General features: G+C 36.5%; 1 protein-coding gene and 1 pseudogene across 2 annotated transcripts in view; one reads left to right on the plus strand and one right to left on the minus strand.

Moving 5' to 3' along the window:
- The window catches only part of MARCHF1 (membrane associated ring-CH-type finger 1), a 669,052-nt gene that overhangs the window by 225,759 nt on the left and 428,089 nt on the right, over window positions 1-15,204 (plus strand).
- Window positions 303-8,970, minus strand: LOC308251669 (tubulin alpha chain-like; annotated as a pseudogene). Its single transcript has 2 exons — window positions 8,921-8,970; window positions 303-1,259 (listed from the first exon to the last, which is right to left on the minus strand). The product of its transcript is annotated as a tubulin alpha chain-like (transcript).

The raw sequence follows: 15,204 nt of genomic DNA on the forward strand, positions 1-15,204 counted from the left end.
CCATATTTGGTTTGTCTTCCATGGTTGTTTTCTTGTATCGGCCTTTGGTAGACACCTTGAACAAAACTTAAATGCAATTACACAAGGAAACAATGTGATTATGGCAGCTTTCTGACTATTTATTTATTTCTCAGTGCTTTTATTTTGAGATGTGAGGAAATATTTTTATAGGTATACATGAAAATGACAGACATGATCACAGATAAAAGTAAAGACAGTCTAACCAGAAAGCTTTAACACCTGTCAGCTGTTGAACCTGATGTTCTGAATATGACATGCTGCAGGACTGAAAGAAATTATCATTAGTATTCCTCTCCTTCAACGGAATCCACACCAACCTCCTCATAATCCTTCTCAAGGGTGGCCATGTCCTCACGAGCCTGAGAACACCCTCCTTCCTTCGTGCCCTCACCCACATAACAGGGGACAAAGGCACATGTAGCAAACATTAGGTCCAACTTGTGGTCCAGGCGAGCCCAGGCCTCAGCAGTAGCTGTGATGCCACTCAACATGCACACAGCTCGCTGTACTTTGTCCAGGTCTCCACCATGTACCACAGTGGGAGGCTGGTAATTAATATCAATTTTGAAGCCAGTGGGGCACCAGTCTACAAACTGGATGCTGTGATTGGTCTTGATGGTGGCAGGGGAAGCACTGACATCTTTGGGAACCATGTCAGCAGGGCACAACAGGCAGCAAGCCATGTATTTACCATGTTGAGGGTCACATTTCACCATCTTGCTGGCTGGCTCAAAGCACTGGTGACCTCTGCTGCAGAAAGCTATTCATGAGAGGCTTTTTCAGCAGAGATGACAGGGGCATATGTGGCCAGAGGGAAGTGGATGCAGGGATAGGCACCAGGTTGGTCTGGAATTCAGTCAGATCAACATTCAGGGCCCCATCAAACCTGAGGGAAGCAGTGATGGAGGACACAGTAGGGCTAATCTGAGTGTTCCATGGTGGTGTGGATGGTGAGAATGAAGTTGTAGGGCTCAACTGCAGCTCTAGAAACGTGGGTGGATGGGTAAATGAAGAACTTCACCTTGGAATTCTTGCCATAAATGGACAGAGATGTTTCATCAGCAGGGAGGTGAACACAGAGCCAGTTCCCCCACCAAAACTGGGAAACCAAGAAGCCCTGAAGACCTGTACACTGGTCAGTCAGTTTCTGAATTTGGTCCAAGAAGAGGTCAATGATCTCCTTGACAATGATGTAGTGTCTGTGGGCATAGTTATTGGCAGCATCTTCCTTTGATGAGCTGCTTGGGAAGGAACTCTAAATGCTTAAAAACTGCTAAAAGGATATCTAAAAGATTTGTGTCTTTGTCTTAAAGATTTTGATCAAAGAGCTTGAAGATATTCTATATATTATCAACACAGTGAAACTGTAAGTTTCACTCTTAATGAGTTTAATTGATTGAAATTCCATTGTGATCAATCTGTTAAGTAAACAAGGTTTCCTAAGTAGGGATGGAAAATGTGTGTGCATTTTTCTTTTAAATTTATGTTCTATATTAGGGAGTTATGGAAGTTTGTTATTTGGAGTAAAGTTCTTAACACCTGTAAATGAAAAAAGTTGATGTGTAACATAAGTACAAATGTTTAAGTGTAAAATTTATCTCTCTAAAAGGAAAATTCAGTTTCCTTTTAGTTAGAGATTCTTTTTTAGAATAGAGATTAATATAGTGAGCATCAGTTTCTAAAAGAACAAAATTTTATCTATTATTTCTTCTTGTGAGCTGCAGCAATGTTCCTTGATGATTTAGCGGAGAGATAGCCATTCCTTTTCTTTGTTCATAATGACTATCAATTACATCCATGGACATCCATAATCCAAAATATAACAAATTACAAGCAGTAGGTTCTCCATTTTTATTGTTTTTACATATGTATAACACATTCCTGATATAACTTCAGAAACAATATTGACAAAATTTATATGTTAGTAATTTATTTAAGAAAGATTTTAAAAGTGTAACAAACTCTAATTTGTTTTTCCTGCATAATTAACAGCTGTGACTTTCTATTTCATTTGTCTTAACATTCACATTAATAAATTCCCCTTTTGTCCTGCTCTGACCTTGATATTGAGAAAGGTTTTATGCATCATTGCTTCTTAATATGTCTCAGGTAACTGGTCCTGTTACAGTAGCTTATACAATACTTACCTGATAAAATGAGAGACACCTTTTCAAGAAATAGAACTTATCTCAACTGATTTTGTTTCAGTGAGGTGATTATCAACATGGAAGATGTTTTGACAAATATATACATTACAAAAATTTAAAACAGTATTTTATGAATGGACAGACTTGATTGATTGGATTTGATTGAATAGAGTATGAAAGTCAGACCTTTTATTTATGTTGCCAAGACCACTGGCTTTAAACTTTCTGTTATATTTTGAAAAGACACTGAATCAAAGCATTGCACTTCACAATCGGCTGTCCCAGATAACTTGTTCTCTGAAACTTAAGGGAAATTTGCTAATATAGGTCTTTCTCAAGCTTATAATTACAGATGATCACTGTGGAGAAGGGCATTTAACAGGATATTATCTTTCATTAAGATTTTAACCTGCAAACAAACATACTTAAGAAAAAAAGAAATGATCTAGTGGTTAACAGTGAGCTAAGATTTTACATAACTGATCAACATGTTAGTGGATTTTCCTCTTTCTGAAATAAAGTTAGCAGCAGTAGGATTTTAAAGAGCTCTAGTAAGATTATTAGGGAAGAACAAAGAATTATACTATATTTTTAATAAAATGCAAATTTAAATAATTTTTTTAAATGTCAGGTTCTAGTGTTTGAATACCTAAGAGACTCCTAGTATTCACATAATCCTAGCAAACGTAAGTAGTCCAGACTTTTAGTTATTTAGAAAAATGAGATGTGTATTGCCCATCTCATTTTCCTAAATTAGTACTTTTTTAAACTATATTTTTAACTGTCTGTTGTTCATAAAAAAGTATGCTAAAATTTCCATATGTTTAATGAGATCTTTAGGCAACATTCTATAATCACATATGTTAAGGTTTTTTTGGATTATCAGTTGAATCTTTGTTTCCAGGCTTGCATTTCATTTTGTAATTATTGTTAAATATTTTCTTTCATTCACTTCCCAAATATTATTTCCTCCTCTCAAGCCACCATCTATTTTCCCAAAATTATATAAAACTAGAGGCCTGATGCACAAAATTCGTGTAAGAGTAGGCCTTCGCACCCTGGTGGCTGCCTGGATCCCGGCTTCGTCCAGAAGGTCGTTCGGAAGGACGTTGGGTCTAATTAGCATATTATACTTTTATTATTATAGATTATTTCATTCCACATTTATGATAGCAAATCATCAACAGAAATTATTTGATGATGATTGACATTCCTAATTAGTATTTTCATTTAACATCTATTAATTCCTTAAATTTAAGGTCAGTGTGGATTACTGATTGAAAATAGAGTATGAATTTATCTAGGTTTGAATATCAATTATCACTTTTTGTTTGTATAGTTGCAAATCTGAACATTTGATTTTTTCAATTTGTTACAAGGGTAGATGAAAGAGTTAATATAATCTGTAATACATAATTAAGATTGAACGACTATTACTATTCATAACTGGTGTTTACAGTAGTAAAACATGTTGAACTTTTCATGACTAAAAGTAGAAATGTATTATATTAATAAAAGATCAAAAGTTACTGTTGGCCATTTATATATGCATTAAGGTTATGGCTTTATATTTGGAAACAAAAGTTTAGTTCAGAAAAATCACGGTACAATGTGTTTTTCTAATGATAATTATTTTATAAGATTCATGATACACCTCTATGGTGAATGTATTATTATTATTTATAATACTTACCCAAGGATATTTTTTCTATTGAGAGAGAGAGAGAAACATTGATGTGAGAGAGACACATTGATTGATTGCTTCCCACATACCAGGATCAAACCTGCAACCCAGTTCCATGCCCTTGACCAGGAATTGAACCCATGATCCTTTGGTGTGAGAGCTGACACTCTAACCACTGACCACACTGCCCAGGGCAGCAAATGTATTACTTTTAACCAGTATTCAAAACATTGATATAGTGGTGTTAGGTACAAGAGATAACATTATGCCCTGGTTTTTCCAACTGAACCAAAAGTTATTTTTATCCTTTAGGGCCAATGACTAAAAAATAATGATGTTAGCCTTTAATAATATTATAAATCCCAAGATTTAAAATGATCCAGCAAAATATTATTTTGGAAATTGTATTTCCAGAAGTCATATCATTTATTTTTCATTGCCTTTTACTTTTTAGATTTTTTTTTTGTTAACCTAAGACATCAATTCCTTAGGATAATTAAATGACTTGTTCCCATACAAATACTTTATAGAACTCATAAACCAGAATGGCAAGATTAAATTTTTTCATAATTTAATCTTTATCTTGGTTTAATTATATTTTTATCTCCCTCCTATCTAGAGAGGTTGTGAGGAACACAATCATAATTATCTTTCATGATAAAAGTGATTTCCATGCATAAAGACAGACTTCAGAATTACACTACCGAATTGTTGCAGGTATGTGAAAAAAAACTCAACTGGCATTTGCCTTTGCGAAATCTGTAATAGCTATACTTTCCTTCAGGTGTCCAAAGAGTTTTATTCTTCATAACTATGCACTACTTTTTATGCACAAAAACTCTTAAATTATAATATTCTTTCTTAAGCCTGTGCTTTAATGTCACTGGGAATTGAACAAATAACAATAAGGTATGTTTCAAAGAGAAAGTGCTAAAAATACTATCTAATAAAAGAGTAATATGCAAATTAACCATCACTCTGCTACACCCACAAGCCACGCCCACCAGCCAATCAGGAGCAAGTATGCAAATTAACCCAACCAAGATGGCTGCAGACACTGAGCGAGCAGGAGGCTTGGGTTTTTCATACAATGGAGGAAGCCAAGCTTTCGGCACACCCTGACAGGCCCAGGCCTCCACTCAAGGCTACAAAGTTTCAATTATAGAAGATAAATAAATCCCAACAAAAATGGCAGCAGCCACGGAGCTGGAGAGAGCAGGAGGTTTGAGTTGCCCCTGGAGATGAAGGAAGCCAAGTTTCCGCAGCCCTGGCTTGCCTTGGCCTCTGCATAAGGCTACAAAGTTTCAATTATAGAAGATAAATAAATCCCAACAAAAATGGCTGGGGCCACGGAGCGAGCAGGAGGCGTGGCTCTGCTCCAGGCTACAAAGTATCAATTATAGAAGATAAATAAATCCCAGATACCAGGGCCTCTGCTTGGGTCACCAGGGGGCATGGCCGGACTGCAAATCACCACAGGCCCCTCTCCCAGGCTGCCCCACGCCCCAAGGGAACCCCACCCTGATCTGGGACACCCTTCAGGGCAAACCAGCTGGCCCCCACCCATGCACCAGGCCTCTATCCTATCTAATAAAAGAGTAATATGCAAATTCACCATCACTCCAACACACAAGATGGCTGCCCCCATGTGGACACAAGATGACTGCCACAAGATGGCCATCAGGGGAAGGTATTTGGGAGGGACCAGGCCTGCAAGAGAGGACAGTTGGGGGTGATCAAGCCTGCAGGGGAGGGCAGTTATGGGTGACCAAGCCAGCAGAGGAGGAAAGTTGGGGGCAACTGGGCCTGCAGGGAAGGGCAGTTGCGGGGGAACCAGGCCTGCAGGGAAGAGCAGTTAGGGGTGACCAGGCCTTCAGGGGAGGGTAGTTAGGGGTGACCATGCCTGCAAGGGAGGGCAGTTAGGGGTGACCAGGCCTGCAAGGGAGGGCAGTTAGGGGCAATCAGGCTGGCAGAGAGCAGTTAGGCATCAATCAGGATGGCAGGGGAGTGGTTAGGGGGTGATCAAGCTGGCAGGCAGAAGCAGTTGGGGGCAATCAGGAAGGCAGGCAGGCGAGCAGTTGGGAGGCAGCAGTCCTGGACTGTGAGAGAGTTGTCTGACTGCCCATTTAGGCCTGATCCTACTGGGATCCTAAACAGGCAGTCGGACATCCCACGAGGTGTCCCAGATTGGAGAGTGTGCAGGCTGGGCTGAGGGACACACCCCCTGTGCATGAATTTCATGCACCAGACCTCTAGTAATATATAAAAAAGGGAAAGTTCTATAGTCAAGAATATCCTATTTTCCTACAATTAGCTTCATTATGGCACACGTGTTTTTTTATTTTATTTTTTTATTTTATTGATATTTTACAGAGAGGAAAGGAGAGGGATAGAGAGCTAGAAACATCGATGAGAGAGAAACATCGATCAGCTGCCTCCTGCACACCCCCCACTGGGGGTGTGCCCGCAACCAAGGTACATGCCCTTGACCGGAATCGAACTGGGGACCCTTCAGTCCGCAGGCCAACACTCTATCCACTGAGCCAAACCGGTTTTGGCGCACACGTGGTTTTGAAAGGGCTGAAAATCACTTTTTATGTAAAAGCAATTTAATTTGGTCTAAACCTTTCCAATTTATTGCCTCTAAAAATCTCATAAATCTTTGGTTTTTCTAGACATTTTAAATAAATTAGAAAAGTGTATCTTATATTTATATGAAGACCTATATATATAGAATTGTAAATACAAATTTTGCTATAATTTAAATAATAGGTCCAAACATTTTAAAAAAGGTATTTTAATTTATTTTTTCCCATCACCTTTTATCCCCTCTAAGCCCTCTCCATCCCTCCAATCACCACAGTGTTGCCCATGTCCATGAGTTCTCTGGAAAGCATTTCTATTGCTGGAAAAACAATTCTGTATTTTTGGATACGTCAAATTAGACTGTATAGGTGAAAGAAATAAAATAAATGGAGAAACAGAGAGAAAACTTATTAAATGGTTCATAGGTTAAGATTTGCAATTAAGCAATAGAAGGTAGCAAGTGACAGAATAAGAGAGATTTCTTTGGGCTTTGTGGACTTAATAAATGAATTCCATCAGGAAAATATGAGTACATGACCATCATTTTACTAGATTTTATTAGTTAAAAAAATCCTTGCCTTGCCAGCATGGCTCAGTGGTTGAGTGTCAACCTACGAACCAGGAGGTTACAGTTTGATTCCCGGTCAGGGCACATGCCAGGTTACGGGCTTAATCCCCAGTGTGGGGTGTGCAGGAAGCATCTCATCAATGATTCTCTCTCATCATTGGTGTTTCTATCTGTCTCTCTCCCTCTTCCTTCCTCTCTGAAATCAATAACAAACTTTTAAAAAATCCTCATCAACCTATCAACTCACACAAAAGCATTGTTTCAGTTTATATGTTTTGATAAAATAGTCAGCGAGGTTTGTTTCTTTGACATTAATTATGGTTCAAACAATATGGCCTAGGAAGCCGATTCTTAAAAAGCCACAAAATTCAAACATATGTCTCCTAGTGAAAATACTAGTAAAATGTTGCTTACTTTGCAATATTTCTTAATTGACTTTTGGAAGTTTGCAAATCTGTAATTCCTATAAAACACTAGAGTAGCAAATTATAAGCACTTAATTTTTGAGGTTGGCAAATTCAGAATTTATGTAAAATACTATCTTAGAATAGCAAATAATAATTACTTATTTTACTAAGTTTATGCAAGAGCAATTACATTTATATAATTAAATTATTTTCTAAATTAAGAAGTATTTTTATCTAAAGAATGAAAATTCGTATCTTTTCCTTATTTAAAAACCTTATCTGCAGTATAAATTCCATTCAATTTAATTTACTAAATACTTACTGCATACCTTTAAGTCCAAGAAATGAATTAATACAATTGGGGTGAAATAATATATAATAATCCATGATCTCATATTGTACATAAATTGTAATAAATTAGTTACTAAATCAAGGTTAACATTTCTAAAACAGAAATCCTTTATTCTAAAACATTTAGTAGGAGAGAAAACATAATTCCAACTTTACTTATTAACTGTATGACTAGAATAATTTCCTCATTTTTATGACTTAGTTTCTTCACCTATGAAATGTCATAAATCATACTTCCTTAAAGAAATAATGATGATGCAATTAGATAAACACACCAAAGTATCTAAATTAGTTTTTTGTAATTGATAAATGCTCAATGATTTTTTTAGGGGCCCCTAAAGTTAGAGATCTTTCACTGTGTGAGGCTAATGGAGAATATATCTCAGAAACTGAAATAGGTTTTTAGTAAAAACCCAAAATCATATCCCTAGGTTAAAATAATCTAAAAGAAGTATGGCCAGTGGAAATAGAAAGTAAATGTACTACCATGATTTCTACACTTGCCTCTATTTTCGTGCCTTTCGGGTTTTTATTGAAGTGTTGAAAATTATGTTTTGGGGTCCTTTTAGGTCTATTGTTCTGCTAAAGTGTGGAATCAGATTTGTAAAAACGTGATTGAAACAGAATTGGGTGGTGCTAGAATTTAACATTTAGACCACCAAAAACATTCCTCAAAGATCTAACCAAGAACCTGTCTATATCAGACTATCGGATGTGACATACATTTGTGGCAGATGCTGTGAAATTTACTATTTTATTTCACTTAAAACAACAATAGTATACACTTTTTAGTAATCTTTTTGCCTATTAAATCTATACTGTTTTCTACAGAAGAACAAGGTATTACCTTTGTGTAGCTGTTGTCCCTTCCCTCACTCCCTTGGTACCAATTCTATGTTGCCCCTTTATGAGTCAGGAATAGAGCCATCACACCAGCACATACCCCTAAAGCATCCCTTTAGAAAACATGTGACAAGATGAATCGTTACTATAAAAATTTAATTTTGTATAACAGTTGGTCCAAGAGAAATCCAGCTGATTGTAAAACAAAACAAAACTTCCAGCAACTTTTAAATTTCTTCTATATCCAACCTCATCTGGTTCTGTTTCCCACTCCATAGAGGTCATAGTTAAGACTTTTCATCTCTTTACTAACCTGAGCTCCTCCTTTACTTTTCTGAGAGGAGGCAGTGTTAGCATCACCATGATGACTTATTTTGTCCTCTTATCAGATAGTGAAGATGCCATGTGCTCCAAGCACAGGCAAGAAAGGCAGAAAGCATAATAAATGGGAGACCTTCCCTATCAAGCCCACCATTTACAAACCCTGGCCGAGTAACTAAGTTGGTTAAAGTGTTATCCGGATTCCCACGATTGTGGTTGCAGGTTAGATCCCCAGTCAAGACACATACAAGAAGCAACCAGTGAATGCATACATCAGTGGAACAACAAATTGATGCTTCTTTCTCCCTTTATCTCTCTCTTGCTCTCAAAAGAAAGAAAAACACAAACAAAAACACACCAAAAACCCACTTCAATATGTGAGAAGAGCTTTGAGATCTGAGATGTGGGGCAGAATAAGGGCAACATGAGATTTTTAACGTCAGTTCTAATTGAAGTACTCCACATGGCTGGTGCTGATTTATAGCAGTGACATGTAAGGATGTGCTTCATTACAATCCTGTTTCTCCTCAGCTTAAAATGGATTGCGTTTAAGTCAGGATGAAGGCGTTAAATTTGGCTAATTTCAGGAATGATCACATTGCTTGCTTCATGGGTTTGAAAATGAGATACAATTTATGAATTGCTCTATTTTTAACATATGTATTTCTTTGCCATTATTCTGAACAAATGAACATGATACTCTGATGCCCAGTTACTTGATGCTTTTGCAGATTAAAATTATTTTTTTAAATTGAGACACAGATAACGTTTGTATGTATGCTTTCTAGGAAAGGCATGAATCCTTGTAATGAAGTGAAAATTTTACTAACCCTTTTTGCTTCTTTTAAATTTTTTTTTTGAAAAATTGGCATCTTCTAGATTATAAACAAGCTCAAAGACATGTAGAAGACCAAGTTTCAGGGATGGCGGCAGATTAGAAATACCGTAAAGGTCTTTCATCTGTTGATTCATTTCTTATTATGCAGATTTTTTTGGCAAATTATATCATGGGGTTTGTAAATTAATATATTTAAGCTGATGGCAATAAGAAATGAGCATCTGTCCCTAGCATTGTTGAGAATAATTTACTTCGCTAATACATAATTTCATGCCTCGCACAAAAGAGAGGAACTCTTAATTGCTGAAGGTGAAATGAGAAGACAGGCTTCCCTGGAGAAAAACAAACTTGTGTTCTTTGGAGAATTTGACATTTACAGGGACTATGCATATGCAATGAGGAAGAAGAGGCTTTGGGGAAAGTAGCCGCCTGGGGCTGTTTTCATAATTGGGAAAACACTAATACATGAGTAAGTCGCCTCGCTCTGTTGGCAAGGTAGACAGGGTGACATGCATAGGGCATGGTGAGCAGACCTATGCACATTTGCTGGCCAGATGGTGTGAGACAGTTTATCAGCACAGTGTTCTTGGTTGATGTTTTCATTAGTTTTCTTAGTCAAGATGACTATTAGTCTAGTATTGCTCTAGTGGTGCCATCGATAAAATGTACTTGTATTGGGGAAAAAACAAAGACTAAACATATACATAGGTAAAGGTCTAGTGACCTAATTTCCTAGTAGCTCCTGAGGAGAGAGAGAACCCAAGATCAGATTGTTACATGTGTGTGCGGGTGTATGTATGTGTGTGTGTGTTTGTGTTTCCGTGACTTCCAAACCATGTTAGGAAACCTTGTCATATGAAAAGCATTTGTCCCATTTGCTACTAAATTAAGTGGAGGCCCTGTGCTATGCTAAGTGATGAGTAGAGGAGCACTCACAAAATATGTTTAAATCCCTGTATTCCCTGGAGCTCCCTGGATTCTGAGAAGTGTATCTTCCTTGGTGGGCTCAATTTGTGTCTTAGAACAAGGAAGAGCAGTAAGGATTTTTTTTTTCTATTTAAGAACCTTTCAGAAAAAAATATTTTACAAAAATCTTCTTTTGCTAAGTTATTCCAAACAGTCATTACATATTAAAACAGTATTATTTCCCATAACAAATTTAAATAAAGTCAGTCAACAAAATCTGCTAGTATGCTATTTTGAATCAGAAACATATCTGGTTTTGATGTTTTAATATGTAAATCATACATCTCAACTTCAGGATATTTATCTAGTGTGGCATTCTTAAATCATGATTTGTAAAGTTTACCAATGAAAACTGGTTGACCTTTGTCCAGAAATTTTTATATATTTTTTTTGTCAATTTAACTGCAGTTAATTAAAATGAGCCACAGGCATAGCCCCAAAGCAAAATAATTGGATTATACTAGGGTATGAATACTAAGCTATAGCTTATTGTGAGCTACCAATGTAATAGACTGGCACACTGATAATGACATATTGTGTTTATAACACTATTCACTCTTTCCATTATAAATTTGCAATATTAACATTATGGGAAAATATGCTACTTAAAGTGCTACTAAATACTTTTAGTTGTGTTATGAAATTCAATTTTATTTTAATAATGCTACTATTATGACTACTGAAAAGTAGATACATAGAAATAGAAAAGCATATAAAATTGACCAAAAAGAAAAAATACACTATTTTTTTTTAACAAAGGAGTGTAAATAATTAGGAAAGTTTCTAGACTAGAAGATTCATTGAATTGCTGTTTTGGAATTTCTTATTGTTTTCTTAAATTAGAAATTATATGAGGCTTTAAAATGTATTCCCTATTCCGATAATATTTTATTAGGTATCCATTTAATAATAAACTCTACTAAAAATAAGAAGACACATTGTCTAGATAAATGCACTACAGTAAAAAACTTGCACATACTTCTTAACATTGTAAAAAATAGAGTTTTTATGGCAGAGGTTGAATGATAAAGGGGTTATAAATGGTGATGGAAGGAAACTTGACTTGGGGTGGTGAACACACAACACAGTATACAGAGGATGTATCATAAATTTTTACCCCTGAAACCTATGTAATTTTATTAGCCAACTAGGGCCCAGAGCACGAATTCATGCACCTTGAAAGGAACTGTGGGCCGCGAGGCTGTGAAAGGCTCAGGGGCAGGTCTTGGTCCATCCTCCACGCCCCCACCCAGTCCCTCCCACTGTGGCCCTCGGTCCCCTGTCTGCAGCAGCCTGCAGACGCTCCCACGTGCTGATGGTGCTGGCCCCGCTTGCACCCGCTGATAGCGCCGAGTGATCGGGGCCGGCGCTGGACGCCAACAGTGGGTGCGAGTGGCAGCTCTAGCGCCATCAGCAGGTGCGAGTGCTGGGCAGGACCGTGGCACGTGGGAGCAAAGGATTTTCAGTAACCACCAGAGGCTCACCCTGATGACCCCACCTTCGTCTAGCATCCCTGCTCACCTGCTCAACCATCCCACCGCAGCTGATGCCCCCCATGTTCTGTGCACGCCCCCTGGTGGTCAGCACACGTCATAGCAACCAGTTCGGTTGTTCCACGGTTCAGTCTATTTGCATATTAGCCTTTTATTATATAGGATGTCACCCCAATAAATTCAATTAAAAAAGAATAAAGTTTCTATAAAAGTCATGGCTTTGGTAATCACTACAGTTGTTGATTGCTTTATGATAAAGAAGTATAATCATTGTCATCATTTCCATTTTCAATTTAGCTGAAAGCATAAACTACTCGTTTGTCCAGTAACTTTCCCCTGTCTTTCTTAAAATAGTGGTCTTTCAGAAATTGTGGAACCATATTTTTTTTGACAAAGAATACACAAGGAGGAAAATATTTGCCATACAGTGTTAATATAATAGTATCCTATATAATAAAATGCTGATATGCAAATTGTCCTCTCAGGAGTTCAACCGACGGGGAGTTCAACTGCTCGCTATGATGTGTGCTGACCACCAGAGGGCGGCACAAAATGAAAGAAGGCCTCAGCCGGCAGCCAGGGGAAGGAAGGTCCCAGCCAGCAGCTGGAAGGCCCCTATGGCCCTGATTGCCAGCCAGGCCTAGGGACCCTACCCGTGCACAAATTTCGTGCACCAGGCCTCTAGAAAAATATATTTTACAATGGAGTAAGAAGCAAATACATAATGCAGTAAGAACATATATGAAAATATCAATAAGTAATTGACAGAGGAAGAAACAAAAAAGGTCCTAAATGGATAAAAATATGCTCTACCTCCTTAAAAATTATAGAAATGCAAATTACAGTAATAATAGGATACAATTTCCCATCCATCAAATTAGCGAGGGTTTTCAGAAAACAGGCCCACACATTGGGTGATGTCATTGTTAATGTGATTTCCAAATGTTAACACAGAATTTTATACCCAGAAATATATCTTAATAAAGAAGTTCATATAGTCATGTTGAATGTGCTCTTTAGCCAGTCCTGGCATTTTCAACTTCAACTATCATATTCATTTTTAGAATTTCTATGTAGTTCTTTTTTGAAAATGCTAGGTTATTTCTCATAGTTTCTGTTAACTCATGTTATTCTAAATGTTGTCTTTTATTTTTTTGAACACAGTAAGCACAGTTATTTTTTAATCTGTTTTTTTTGAATTCTAATATTGAATGTATTTCCAACTACTTTTCTTTTTGTTTTCTATAGTGGTTGTTCATTATTCCTTATTTCTAATGTACTCAACTCTATTTTTTTCTTATGATCTACTTACTTATTTTTAAAGAAATTATTTATTGAAATTCTATGAGTCCTAAGATGAAAGCTGTCTTTTTTTTAATTTTTTATTTTATTGTTTAAAGTATTACAAATAGTAGTACATATGTCTCCTTTTTTCCCCCCCATTGAAAGCTGTCTTTTTTTCAAAAAGGTATTTGATTTTCCTCTATCAAGCACCAGAGTCACTTACTATGGCCTCTTAGCATCCACCCCACCTTGAGGACACAACTTGGAATTTAATGCTGTCTTTCATTTCCATTCAATATATCAAAACAAAAGTATATACAGCCTGATGACTATAGTTAGTAATACTGTATTATATATTTAAAAGTTGCCATGAGAGATTTTAAAAGTTCTCCCCATACACAAAAATAAATGTAACTGTGTGAGGTGATGGACGTGTTAATTAACCATATTTGGTAATCATTTATATATATATGCATATATCCAGTCAATTTGGCAAATGCTCCCAGGAAATAAAGAAGTTTCAGATTCCAATTAATCTTCTGGGTTCCATCTATCATTTAAACTCTTTTAGATGTCTGTTACCTAGTTGTGTATTAATGCTATGTAGCAATCACAGTACTTCAGTCACATACAGAAATAAGCACATATTGCTCATGCTTCTCGGGTGGTCGGATAGGCAGCTCTGAGGATCTTGGTGGGGCTTGTTTAGCCATGCAGAAGGTGGTCTCAGTTGGCAAGACTGGCGTGATTTGATGCCGCTTTTCATGGTTCTTGTTCTCTCTCTGGGCTAGCCTCGGTATGACCCTCTCCTGACTATCACAGAGAATATGAGTGAGAAAATTAAAACACATAAGCACCTTTCAAGGTCTTGCTTGCAACATGCTTGCCAACATCCCATTGGTCCAAACCAAGCCACATGGCAGAACCAGAGGCAAAGTGGGTGGTATCAACATGAGAAAGGGTGTGGACACACTTTCGGTTGAAGAACGGGCTATTTTTTTTAAAAAAAATTAATACAACTCAATAGTTTCTTACTATCTTGTCAGTTCTGTAATGCCAGTAAGGAGGTTATTATTTTTATATTTACCTAATATTTTTGCTATTTTCATTGCTATAGATGGTTCAAATACAATAGCCTAAGAACAGATGCTGTTTTAATGGACTTATCTTTAAAAGTTTCTATAATTCCTGATCTGTTTTAACATTTGAGGCAAATGTGTATATATATAAAGCACATATAATGTCACAGTTACAAGTGGGTAAATTGATTTGAACAAAAAGTAATGAAAAACGGTAGCATTTGTTCTGTTGTTATAATTACTTAATAGATTATTTTTTTCTTATAATAATAATCTAATAAAATGAAAAACATATGAGCCATCCTTTACTAAAACATCTAGAAGAAACCACTGCAGATAGATTTTTGAAAAACAATGAAATACTGCCATTTGTGTTTTTTATAACCTGTTTTCATTTCACTTCAAAATATACTGAGGAAACTTTTTCATGTCTACAAATACACTTCTACTAAATAATTTTTAAAGGTAAGTTGGTTTTTCTCCTATTATGTATCACAATTTATTCAGCCATATACCTGTTTTTTAGACTGTTTGGCTCTACCTTTTTTTAATATTATAAATAAGGCAGCAAGGAATAGTCATATAGATTTTTATGTTCTTTGTACTAATTTCTAGG

This window comes from Plecotus auritus, assembly GCF_963455305.1.
Source record: "Plecotus auritus genome assembly, chromosome: 6".
NCBI lineage: Eukaryota > Metazoa > Chordata > Mammalia > Chiroptera > Vespertilionidae > Plecotus > Plecotus auritus.